Below are 13,667 nucleotides of genomic sequence, written 5' to 3' on the forward strand. Positions count from 1 at the left end.
TAGATCATATGTTAGCTAACAAAAGAAGCTTAAAATTTTTTTTAATTGAAATTATGTCAAGTATCTGCTCTGACCACAATGGAATAAAACTAGAAACAATAACAAGAAGAATTTTGGAAACTATAGAAACACACAGAAATGAAACAATATGCTCCCGGATGACCAGTGGGTCAACAAAGAGATTAAGAAGGAAATTTAAAAATTTCCTGACACAAATGTTAATGGAAGCACAACATACCAAACCTTGTGGGATACAGTAAAAGCACTAAAAGAGGAAAGTTTAGAACTATAAGTGCCTACATCAGAAAGTAGAAGAACTTAAAAAAAAAAAAAAAAAACCACAACCTAACCCATCTTAAAAACTAGAAAAGCAAGTGTAAACCAAACCCAAAATTAGTAGAAGAAAAGAAATAATAAAGATCAGAGCAGAAATAAATGAAATTAAAATGAAGAAAGCAATACAAAAGATTAATTAATCTAAAAGTTGCTTTTTGGCAACAAAATCAACAAATCTTCAGCCACACTAAGAATAAAAAGAGAGAAAACCCAAATAAATTAAATCCCAGATGTAAAAGGGGACATTACAACAGATACTGCAGAAATTCAAAGGATTGTTAGAGACTACTACAAGCAAATATATGCCAATAAATTGGAAAACCTGGAAGAAATTGGTAAATTCCTAGATGCATATAACCTACCAAGATTAAACCATGAAGAAATCCAAAACCTGAATAAGACCTATGACAAGTAATGAGATTGAAGTCATAATAAAAAGTCTCCCATCAAAGAAAAGCCCCAGGACCTGATGGCTTCACTGCTGAATGTTACCAAACCTTTAAAGAAGAACCAATCCTACTCAAACTACTCCAAAAACGGCCAATATTAACCATTATATCAAAACCAGACAAAGACACATCAGAAAAAGAAAACAATAGGTCAATATCTCTGATTAATATTGATGCAAAAATCCTCAACAAAATACTAGCAAACTGAATTCAACAACACATTAAAAGGATTATTCATCACGACCAAGTAGGATTTATCATAAGGATGCAAGGATGGTTCAGTATACACACATCATTCAATGTGATAAATCGTATCAACACAATGAAGGACAAAAATCATATGATCATTTTAATTGATGCTGAAAGGCATTTGATAAAACTCAACAATAGGCACCTACATCAAAAAAGTGAAAAAACTTCCAATAAACAACCTAACAATGTATCCTAAAGTAGAAAAGCTAGTTCATGATAAAAACCCTCAAAAACTGGGTACACAAGGAACATACCTCAACACAAGAAAAGTCATATACAACAGACCCACAGCTAGTATCAGTCTGAATGAGGAGATCTGAAACAAGGATGCCCACTTTCACCACTATTATTCAATATAGCACTGGAAGTCCTAGCTAGACCAATCAGATAAGAGAAATAAATAAAGGGTATCCAAATTGGAAAGAAAGATGTGAAATTATCTTTATTTGCAGATGATATGAACTTATATTTGGAAAAACCTAAAGACTCCACCAAAAAACTACTCGAACTGATAGGCAAATTCAGTAAAGTTTGAGGATACAAAATCAATATACAATAATCAGTAGCATTCCTATATGACAATAGCAAACAATCTGAAAAAGAAATCAAGAAAGTGATTCCATGTATAATAGCTACAAATAAAATAAAATACCTAGGAATAAATATTATCAAAGATGAGGACAAATATAATCAAAGATGAGGACAATCTCTCCATGAAAACTATCAATGAAAGAAATTGAAGAGGATACAAAAAATGGAAAAATATTCCATGTTCATGAATTGGAAGAAACGATATTATTAAAACGTCCAGGCTACACAGAACAATCTACAAATTCAGTGCAATCCCTATCAAAATATCAAAAACATTCTTCACAGAAATAGGAAAAAATCCTCTAAAATTAGTACGGAACCACAAAAGACCCAGAATAGCCAAAGCAATCCTTTGCAAAAATAACAAAACTAGGGAATCACTTTACCTGCAAATTACTTACAGAGCTATAGTAACCAAAACAGCATGGTACTGGCATAAAAACACACACATAGAGCAATGGAACACAAAGGAGCCAAGAAATAAATCCATATATCTACATAGAACTCATTTTCGAGAAAGGTGCCAAAAATATATATTAGGGAAAGAACAGTCTCGTCAATAAACGGTGCCTAGAAAACTATATCCATATTCAGAAGAATGAAACTAGATCCCTATCTCTTTCCACACACAAAAATCAAATCAGGCCAGGCACGGTGGCTTATGCCTGTAATTCCGACACTTCAGGATGCTGAAGTGGACGGATCACATGAGGCCAGGAGTTTGAAACTAGCCTGGCCAACATGGTGAAACCCCATCTCAACTAAAAATACAAAAAATTAACCAGGTGTGTTTGTGTGCCACTGTAATCCCAGTGATGGGGTGGCTTAGGCAGGAGAATCACTTGAACCCAGGAAGCACAGGCTGCAGTGAGTCCAGATCACACCAATGCCCTCCAGCCTGGGCAACAGAACAAGACTCTGCCTAAAAAAAGAAAAACAAAATCAAATCAAAGTGGATTAAAGATGTAAATCTGAGACCTCAAGCTATGAAACTGATAACAGAAAACACTGGAAGGACTCTCTAGGAAATTGGTTTGGGCAATGATTTCTTGAGTAATACCCTATAAGCACAGGCAACTAAAGCAAAAATTGACAAATGGGATCACATCAAGTTAGAAAGCTTCTGCCCAGCAAAGGAAGCAATCAACAAAGTGAAGAGACAGCACACAGAATGGGCGAAAATATTTGCAAACTATTCACCTGACAAGGGATTAATAACCTGAATATATAAGAAGTTCAAACAACTCAAGAGGAAAAAAAAAATCTAATAATCCTATTTTTTAAATGGCCAAAAGATCTGAAAAGACATTTTTCAAAAGAAGATATACAAATGGCAACCGGGTATATAAAAGGTGCTCAATATCATTGATTATCAAACAAATGCAAATCAAAACTACAATAGGATACCATCTTAACCCAGTTGTATACTTTTATCCAAAAGACAGCCAATAACAAATGCTGGCAAGGATGTGGAGAGAAGGCAACCCTGTACAGTGTTGGTGGGAATGTAAATTATTAATACAGCCACTATGGCGAATGGTATGGAGCTTCCCCAAAACACTAAAACACAGCTACCAAATGATCCAGCAATCTGACTGCTAGGCATATACCCAAAAGAAAGGAAATCAGCATATTGAAGCAATATCTTCTCTCTTAGATTTATTGAAGTTTGGAAGCAAATTATGTGTACATCAACAGACAAATGGATAAAGAAAATGCAGTACAAATACACAATGGAGTATGATTCAGCCATACAAAAGAATAAGATCCTGTCATTTGTAAGAACTAGAGGACATGGATGGAACTAGAGGACATTATGTTAAGTGAAATAAGCCAGTCACAGAAAGACAAATTTCACATATTCTTACTCATTTGCGGTCACTAATAATTAAAATAATTGAACTCATGGAGATAGAGAGCAGAATGATGGCTGGGAAGGGTAGAGGGGAGGCAGGGGGAGTGGGGATGTTACAAAAATATAGTTTGATAGAGTAAATAAGATCTAATATTTGATATCACAATAGGGTTACTTCAGTCAACAATAATTTATAGTACATTTTCAAATAACTAAAAGTGTATCACTGGAATGTTCTTAACACAAAGAAATGATAAGTGAGGTAATAAATGTCCCACTTACCCTGATGTGATTATTATGCATTGTATGCCTGCATCAAAACATTTCCTGTACCCTGTACATGTATATATGAACTATATACCCATAAAAATTAAAAATTAAAAAATTTAAACATTTCAAAATGAGAAATATAAATCCAGAAAAAATTTATTATAATAATATATGAGTTATTTTCACAATATTACACTAGCAGCAGATGTCACTTTTCCAGATGGCCTTTCTTTGTTTCTCTGCCATACTCTCTTGTTTGTGCAAAGACCAATCTAGCACCCAACACTGTCAAAGCTAAATAAATGTTTGTTGAATGAAAAAAAAAAAAAAAAAATACACCAGGTAGTTCTTCAAATTTATTTGACCATGGAGGTAATGTTTTACGAACTTCTGTCTAGAGAGCCTAATTCTCAACAGAACATATTTAGGGAAATATTGGCTTACAGTATTAAAAACATAATTCAACAAGTAATTATTGAGCATGAATTATATTCTAGCCCTATGGTAATCATTCCATGCTTATAGAAAAGTAGGCTAAAGTCCTCATTTCAAGTAGTTTGCAGGTTCTTGGGAAATAACAGGAAATATATAGCAAGTCACAGCGGTTTACACAGAATATAAATGAGCATTTGCCTGAGACAAAATTATTATTTAATATTCAATATAGATTCTGACACACTCAATTCAAGTGTCTGTTTTGGTGACCAGTCACAATTTCAGTTTTAAGGATGTAAAATATTTAGTAGAGGAGAAGAATCCTTTCAGTCTAAAGTGTTCCCCAAAGAAATTTGAAAGAAACAAATGTTATCTCAGTCGATTCACACCTTTAATTTTACTGTTTTCTCCTCCCACAGAAGTGAATAAAACAACTGCCTGACTAAAGAGTAGGTATCTTGGCCGGGCGCTGTGGCTCAAGCCTGTAATCCCAGCACTTTGGGAGGCCGAGACGGGCGGATCACGAGGTCAGGAGATCGAGACCATCCTGGCTAACACAGTGAAACCCCGTCTCTACCAAAAAATACAAAAAAACTAGCTGGGCGAGGTGGTGGGCGCCTGTAGTCCCAGCTACTCGGGAGGCTGAGGCAGGAGAATCACTTGAACGCAGGAGGCAGAGGTTGCAGTGAGCTGAGATCCGGCCACTGCGCTCCAGCCTGGGCGACAAAGCGAGACTCCGTCTCAAAAAAAAAAAAAGAGGAGGTATCTTATGGTTTAAATGATTAAAGATCCACTACCAAAATAGGGGAAAAAAATAATCTCTGGAAACAAGTTTCAAACTAAAAATAGGTATTTTGGACTTTTTATTTCTGAGTTTTTTATTCAGCCACATCACAAATGTTTAGATTGACAAATATGATCCAAGTAAAATCATCAAATAACGATCCCCTTAAAACAAATGTCATTTTGATGCAATTAATTTTTGATTATTCTTTGGCACCTGCTAAGCTTCTTTCAAATGAAAAACTACTCTTGCTGGCACGTTACTGGTGTAATGCCCTCAAATATGTTAATATTATTCATGATTTTGTTCTTAAGTACATTTTAACTGAATTATCTTGAGTTAGGATATAAACAAAATGACTTTGACAAATGTTGGAAAAAGAAATTGATGTAATTTCTTTAATGCTTATTCTTCTATTACAAAGTTTGAGGAACTATAAGAATCACATTTTGATCATTTCTTTTCGATACTATTTCCTTTTTATCTGAGACCATTTAATCATCTGCCTAAATCAAAATGTACAGGATAGGTCATTAGGTCTGCATGTTGTTTCATTAATCATCATTTTAAAGCAGCTTCAGCCGTGCTTGGGAAAGGCTGACTTGTTAAGTAATATACGCCCTCTAGTGGATGAAGATGGAGAAGAAAGTATTTGCGTCTTAGGGCTAGTGAAATTTCTGAACACTAATTCTGTTTTCTAGCTTGGTTTCCCAAAAAATGTAACACTTTGAGGCAAGGCATGGTGGCTGATGCCTGTAATCTCAGTACTTTGAAAGTCTGAGGCAGGAGAATCGCTTGAGGTTAGGAGTTCCAGACCAGCCTGCGCAACATAGCAAGACCCCACCTATACCAAAAATTAAAAAATTAGCCAGGTGTAGTGGCACATGCCAGTAGTCCCAGCTACTTGGGAGGCTGAGACAAGAGGATTGCTTGAGCCCAGAAGGTTGAGGCTGCAGTGAGCCATGATCCTATCACTCACTACACTCCAGCCTGGGCTACAGAGTGAGACCACAATCTCAAAGAAGAAGAAGGAGAAGGAGAGGAAGAGGAAGAGGAAGAGGAAGAAGGAGAAGGAGAAAGAGAAAGAGGAGGAGGAGGAGGAGGAGGAGGAGGAGAAGAAGAAGAAGAAGAAGAAGAAGAAGAAGAAGAAGAAGAAGAAGAAGAAGAAGAAGAAGAAGAAGAAGAAGAAACACTTTGTTATGTTAAATTTACAAAGGCTCCATCAAGGAGTGTATGGATTTTCCTTGTGGTTTAATTTCATCTCCATTGTTGTCTTTTTGTGCCATCATGGTTCTCTTCATCTTTAAAGTCAGTCAGCCAACACATATTTATTGGATGCCTGCCATGTGTCAGGCATAGCTCTACGCACTTGGGATGTAGCAGTGAGTGAACAAAACAATTCAAAATCCTGTAATCGTAAAATTTAAAACAATATCAGATAATGATCATTGTGTGGTTCCTACATACCAGACCACATACTTAGTTATTTACAATTATTATTGAACTGAATGCCCAAGAACCCTGTTTGAAAACTGAGGAGCTTAGGCTGGACACCGCGGCTCACGCCTGTAATCCCTGCATTTGGGGAGGCTGAGATAGGTGGATCATCTGAGGTCAGGCGTTCGAGACCAGCCTGGCTAACATGGTGAAACCCTGTCTCTACTAAAAATACAAAAATTTGCTGGGCATGGTGGTGGGTGCCTGTAATCCTGGCTACTAGGGAGGCTGAGGTGGGAGAATCACTTGAACTCAGGAGGCAGAGGTTGCAGTGAGCTGAGATTGTGTCATTGCACTCCAGCCTGGGCCACAGGAGCAAAACTCTGTCTCAGAAAATAAAAAAAGAAGAGGAGGAGGAGGAGAAGGAGGAGGAGGAAGAGGAGGAGGAGGAAGAGGAAGAAAACTGAGGGGCTAAGACACTTGCCAAAGATCACACAGAAAATCTGAGCCTTGTGGCCTTGTTTTGATTTTTATTATAGTATTTTTAAAATTTTCCCCTGCAGCTAAAATGTATGCTCTATGAGGGCAGGGACGGTGTCTACTTGTTCATCACGATAACACTGGGACCTGAAGCCTGCCACTGGGTTCTCCAGAAATACCTGGTTAAATGACTTAAGGATAATGAAATAAATGAGCAGAGAGTTGAACTCTGGATTAACTGACACCAAAACCCTTCTCACCAATGTCTCTACTGCCTGCATTAGTGTCCAGAAAACAGGAAGCAACCCCTTACTGGATGGCTCAATTGAATTATTTCAGAGCTGTATGTCGGTAGGCAAAGAAAATGAGTCTAAAATGAGCAAAATCTGGTTCTTTAGAAGATTTAAAAATCTTTGGCCAGGCCCAGTGGCTCATGCCTATAATCCCAGCACTTCGTGGGCGGATCACCTGAGGTCAGGAGATGGAGACCAGCCTGACCAACATGGAGAAACTCCTTCTCTACTAAAAATAACAAAATTAGCTGGGCGTAGGGGTGCATGCCTGTAATCCCAGCTACTCGGGAAGATGAGGGAGGAGAATCGTTTGAACCCGGGAGGCAGAGGTTGCAGTGAGCCAAGATCGCGCCATTGCACTCCAGCCTGGGCAACAAGAGTGAAACTCCGTCTCAAAAAAAAAAAAAAAAGAAAAGAAAAAGAGAAAAATCTTTAAGCATAATCTCCTTTGCCAATTCTCCAGAGTTTTACCACTAGAGAAAACAGGAAGAAGCCAAAGTGCCTTCACCCATGAAGGAACGTATTCCCCTTAAAGGCCATTCATGATCTCAGGCTGGAGAGTGGAGCGGGACAGAATTGAGCTTCCCTTTCACTTGCTGAGAAGCTGGCTGTGAGTAGACTCTCAGGCCAGTATAAATGGGTTCATTTCCATGGTAATATTTTGTTATGTATTTTATAGTAGTTATTTCCTCAATCATTATATGCTCTATACCATTATTTGCCAGTAACCTAGTGACTTAAGAGTATGATAGCTATCATTCAGATTTATTAACTTTTCTTTGTATGTTTGAAAGTCATTAGGGGTGTACTGGCTTAAGCTAATAGCAGATTAGTAAATATTGAAAGAGTCATCTTGCCATTTGAAGTGTTTTCTGGCTAGAATAAATGTTTGTTCAGGTTGTAGCTCTACCCAGGAAATCACCAGGTAAAAATACAGGATCAACTTCCAGTGCTGGAACAAGCAGGAAAAATTACTCGGTGCAGGAATGGGTTTTATGGTGGATCTCTCTTAACCTATTATTTAGGTTTATATTTTAAAGGGGAATTATCTATGCCTACTCCTACTACACTGGACAGAGTAAAACAAACCAAAAGGAGGAAACAGAACAGAGGTTATTTCAGGACAACAGTTATAAAAATAAAACCAAACCGGGTGATCCCAAATATCACAAATCGGGAGGCCTAGCCTGTCATCCAAACTTTATTAAAATCACAGGGGTGGTTCTCCTCTCCTTGTTAAGTCTTTTCTGTATGAGGAGTTTTGAAAGATAAATTTGCCAATTGATTCCTTGCAGTTCTTCCTTCATGTCACCTGATTGTTTTCTCCATAGTCCAATTGTGCTCTTAACTGATAACCAGCATCTTAGGTCAAGATATCGGGTCCTGGTAGGTTTAAATGCTTTCACTCACTTTGTGTGTGTGTGTGTGTGTGTGTGTGTGTGTGTTTGTGATGGAGTCTCTGTTGCTCAGGCGAGAGTGCAGAGGTGGGATCTTGGCTCACTGCAAGGTCCACCTCCCAGTTCAAGCAATTTTCCTGCCTCAGCCTCCTGAGTAGCTGGGATTATAAGCACCTGCCACCATGGTCAGCTAATTTTTTGTATTTTTAGTAGAGATGGGGTTTCACCATGTAGGCCAGGTCTGCAACTCCTGACCTCAGGTGATCTGTCCACCTCGGCCTCCCAAAGTGCTGGGATTATAGGAATGAGCCACCGTGCCCAGCCTCAGTCACTATTTTTATTTTATACATAACAACTTCCTTGACAAGCCTTTCTTCAAGCAGATGGATCCACACTAAGATCCTCTAAGGAGGATTTTTTACCTCTGATCTCATCCTTTTGCATTTCTGCAATCACCTCTTTTCCCATAGTGTCAACTATCACCTCAGCAGAAAATCTCATTCTTCCTAATTCTCCCTTCGCAAACTCAGGTGGCAATTCCAGCTGCCCTCTGGGCATCTCTAATTGGACTTCCTACTGTTGCTTGAAGCTCAACATGCCCCCAAAAGAACTCATCCCCAAATCTGCTTCTGTGTCACTGTCTCCCTAATATTTGCCAAAATCCCATGGATGATATCTTCACCAAGAGTTTTGGATCTTTCCCCATCCTGTGAGTTTCTGCTGCCTACAGTCAGGTTTCCGTCACTCATTCTTTCTTGGACTATCCTAAGTCTTTTAACTGGCTTCAGTCATTTCCAAATATACTCCTGTCTGCATGCTGCTATTCAACAATCTCTAAATCCTGTGTGCCAGCTGCCATCAATCTTTCCACTGCTCCACAGCCTTGAACAGTCCCTTGGCAAATTAGAAACTCCTCAGCCCAGCTTAGCATCCAAGACCCTGCAAAACAGGTCCCTCCCGAGAGTTGCTTAGATTTACCGTGCATGTCCCTTAAATCGGAGTTCTCACCCTTCCCTAAACTAACCAGTCCTTCTCTGTCTCCCAGGGTTTTCTCCTGATGTTTCCCCTTCATGGTATGCCAATCCCCCTCCAGCTTTCCAGATTTCATCCATTCTTTATGGCCTTAAATTCAAAAACCAACTTTTCCATGAAGTATTTCCAATTCCTCCTGAAAGTTTTCCTTACAAATCTTTTTGGTTTTGTCTTGTTTTGAGACAGGGTCTCACTCTGTTGCCCAGGCTGGACTACAGTGGTGAGATCACAGCTCACTGCAGCCTCCACTTCGCAGTCTCAGGCAATTCTCCTGCTTAGCATCCTGAGTAGCTGGGACCACAGGCACGTACCACCACACCTGGTTAATTTTTAAAACTATTTGTAGAAACAGGTGTCTCCCTGTGTTGCCCAGGCTAGTCTCAAACTCCTGGGCTCAATCAATCCTCCTACCTCTGCCTCTCAAAGTGCTGGGATTACAGGTATGAACCACCACACTGGCACCTCCAAATGTTTATAGCACATAATTGGTCTTATTCCATCAAACTTTCCTTATATTCTTCTTCTTAGTATTGTAGCTAATTATATTAAATCACATATATTAACTGCCAGGTGCTCACTAAATGCTGCTCTTATTAACTATCATTATCCAAAAAGAGAGCACTCAGCCTTCCCATCTCCAGACCCCTTCAGTGCCCTTGCCCATACCTCCAGAAAACAGGTGCTCCGAAGTTTGGTTGAACTGAAGGACCTCGTCTTTAGGTGAGTCCCTTTGCTTAATACTTATCTCAGAATTTAGAAGCCGTTTGACAAGCACCGTGCTGACTGACGGAGCACTAAAAGATATCCCCCATTAGATTAATCAGGCTCTAGGCTTTCAGCTGGACCAAAATAGCCCAATTCTTACCCAATTATTATAAAGCTGTTCTTGGTATGGTGAAGCCCAGCCAACAGTGTTTCAGAACGCATGGAACCATGTTACAAGCAAGTATCCAAAAAAGTGAAAACGCAGCAAATGCAGTGACACCCAACCTTTTCAATCCTGAATTCCTAAGGCAGAAAGTGGCATCGGGCTACATCCCCTAAGGTCTCCCTGAGGTCAGCTGAGAGGTCTCATATTTTGATCTCACTGGAGCTTCTTCGTGGTAATGACTAGGGAGAGTAATACAAGATAAGATCTGGTTTACCTGGCCTGGCCGTAACACATGACCACTTGTCAGATAGATGTATCAAATAGTCTTTCTATGTGGTATTGAGGCAGGAAAATAGGGGCTGGAGGGAGGGGATGTAAGGCCAGTTCACACTTCAGCTATAACAGGAAATATCCTCTCCATAGGGCATATGACTAAATGACTTTGTAAGTTTACTTTATCCTCTCCATTTACATAGGGCTTATGGCAAGTAACAAAGGGAATTATCTCGGCGGTATTTAAACTCCCAAAAATTCTGTAACAGGGCCTTTGAGCCCCTGTGCTCAGGCCCGCTTCCACACTGTGGAGTATACTTTCATTTTTAACTAAGACCCTCCATTCTTTCCTTGCTTTGTGCATTTTGTCCAATTCTTTGTTCAAGATGCCAAGAACCTGGACACCCTCTACCGTTAACAGTGTAATTCTCCGGTTCAACCCCATTATGGTGATTCTCACAGGCAGGGTGGTTGTAGTACAGATAGAAAAATGGAAAGTGAATTTCCTTTTATGGAAATATTTCAAAACAATCTAGGGGAGGCCTTCAGTCCCAGGAATTCTCAGAATTACTCTCTAAAGCTGTTGTAAATTAATGCCTTCGTAGGGATTAGCTAGTAGGTAATGAAGACAACTAAGGTGGAAAGGTTTGTGGCCAAGCAAGAAAGGGCACAAAAGAAGGTAAGGATTTGTTTTATCATCCACATTACCGTTTCACATGAGCTTTCTAGCAAGTACATGTACCATGAATTGAATGAAGAGCAACAAGGAAATACAGTTGTTTCTTTTATTTATATTATATTTTATTTTATTTGAAATGGAGTCTTGCTTTGTTGCCCAGGCTGGAGTGCAGTGGCACAATCTCGGCTCACTGCAAGCTCTGCCTCCCTGGTTCATGCCATTCTTCTGCCTCAGCCACCAAGTAGCTGGGACTATAGGCGCCCGCCACCACGCCTGGCTAATTTTTTTTTTTTTTTGTCTTTTTAGTAGAAACAAGGTTTTTGGGACAGTGTCTCACTCTGTCACTCAGGCTTGAGTGCAGTGGTGCCATATGTCACTGTAACCTCCAGCTCCTGGGCTCAAGCATGTTCTTTCCTCAGACTCCTTAGCTAGGACTATAGGTGCATGCTACCATACTCATCTAATTTTTAAAATTTCATATAGATGGGGTCTTGCTATGTTGCCCAGGCTGGTCTCAAAATCCTGGCCTCAAGTGACCTTTCTGCCTCAGCCTCCTAAAGTGTTGGCATTACAGGCAGGAGCCACTGAACCCAACCAACAGTTGCCTTTTGATGGAAAAGTAAAAAGTCATTCACTAGTCAACAAACACAGTAGTTTTCTAATTCACAGGTATGACTTCCTCTCACCTGCTTCCTCAAACAACACATACATACACACAATACATGCACACACACACACACATACGCACACACACACACACACACGACCTTCTCCAGGTTTGCCAAGGGTGCTTACTCTGCACCAGTTGCCAAGAATACCTTGTTCTCTACAGAAGCTGAGTATAATAACTATTTTTCTATTTGGCTATCTACCTGCGTGTTTCTGGCCATGTCTCAAAAAAGACTTAAGATGGCTTATGTGGATATGTCATATGACAAGAACTTAAATTAGAAGTGAAATGAAAATAGGAATAAAAATAAACCAAAGATAAACCCACAGTAGACAGAGAAACAACTAAAAATCATAATGTTCCACACATCTGCTACCAGTGGACCACAAATTTGCCTCTAAGCTTTCCAGTGGCCAAGTTTGAAGAGAAGCCTAGTCAATTATATAATTCCTCTCTATAAGAGGGATTCCCAAATTTTGTGTGCATCGGAATCACCTGAAGAGTTTATAAAACTAGAATCACTAGGCCCCACTTACAGAATTTCAAATTCTGTAGATCTAGGATGCGATGCTGGAACTTATAATTTCCTCAAGTTCCCACTGATCTTTCAGGTAATAACAAATGAATCACTCAAGACAACAATAGTTATTTTTGATATTAAAATCATATAGGATTTTCTTCTAGGAAGTGACAAAGAGAACCTTGTAAGACACAATGAACAAACATAGAGATGATTTCAGAGGTCATGGGCTGTTGCTTACAATAAACAATAACTTTCAAGAGAGACTTTTACAGAGCTGTTTAAAAGTGATTGTGTTGAGATTTGGTGAAAGTGGGGCCAAGACAAAAGGTATGTTTTACATGAAGTTTTTTATTTTATTTTATTTTATTTTTTTACCAGTTTGTCTTGACCCAAGGTAGGAACTAAAAAGGACTTTAATTAATCTCATTATCTTTCTAGCAAGCATAAACTTAAGAACCCCTTAGTAAATATGATAGCAAGGTATACAAGCTGCAGGGCCTTGGCAGCACTGTTTCTCTACAAACTATAATGTGGTGTTGGAAGAATGTAATCTAGTTAATCATATCTTTAAAGTTTATTCTCCCTCAGGGTTTGCATCGTGATGGAGGGAGGAGGCAGAGAGAGCGGGAATGGAAGGAACTGAGTTCATCACCACTATGGCAATTGCTCTTTGTGAAGACCTAAGTCTGTTTTTAGTGGGCCCAACTCACCTAAAGCAAGTTTGCCTATCCTGCTGCCCATAGGCTGCATGTGGCCCAAAATAGCTTTGAATGTGGACCAACACAAATTTGTAAACTTTCTTAAAACATTAAGACTTTTTTGCTTTTTTAAAGTTCATCAGCTATCATTTGTGTTAGTGTTAGTGTATGTTATGTGTGGCCCAAGACAATTCTTCTTCCAATGTGGCCCAGGGAGGCCAAAAGATTGGACACCCCGATACGTTCTCAATATGGTGAAGTTCTCAGTATACCTGAATTTTGCATGGTCACATAAAGTTACATTCACTTTGATTTTAGAGCTGAAAGGACAGAAATTTTATT

Source organism: Macaca fascicularis, chromosome 8 (genome assembly GCF_037993035.2).
Source record: "Macaca fascicularis isolate 582-1 chromosome 8, T2T-MFA8v1.1".
Lineage (NCBI taxonomy): Eukaryota > Metazoa > Chordata > Mammalia > Primates > Cercopithecidae > Macaca > Macaca fascicularis.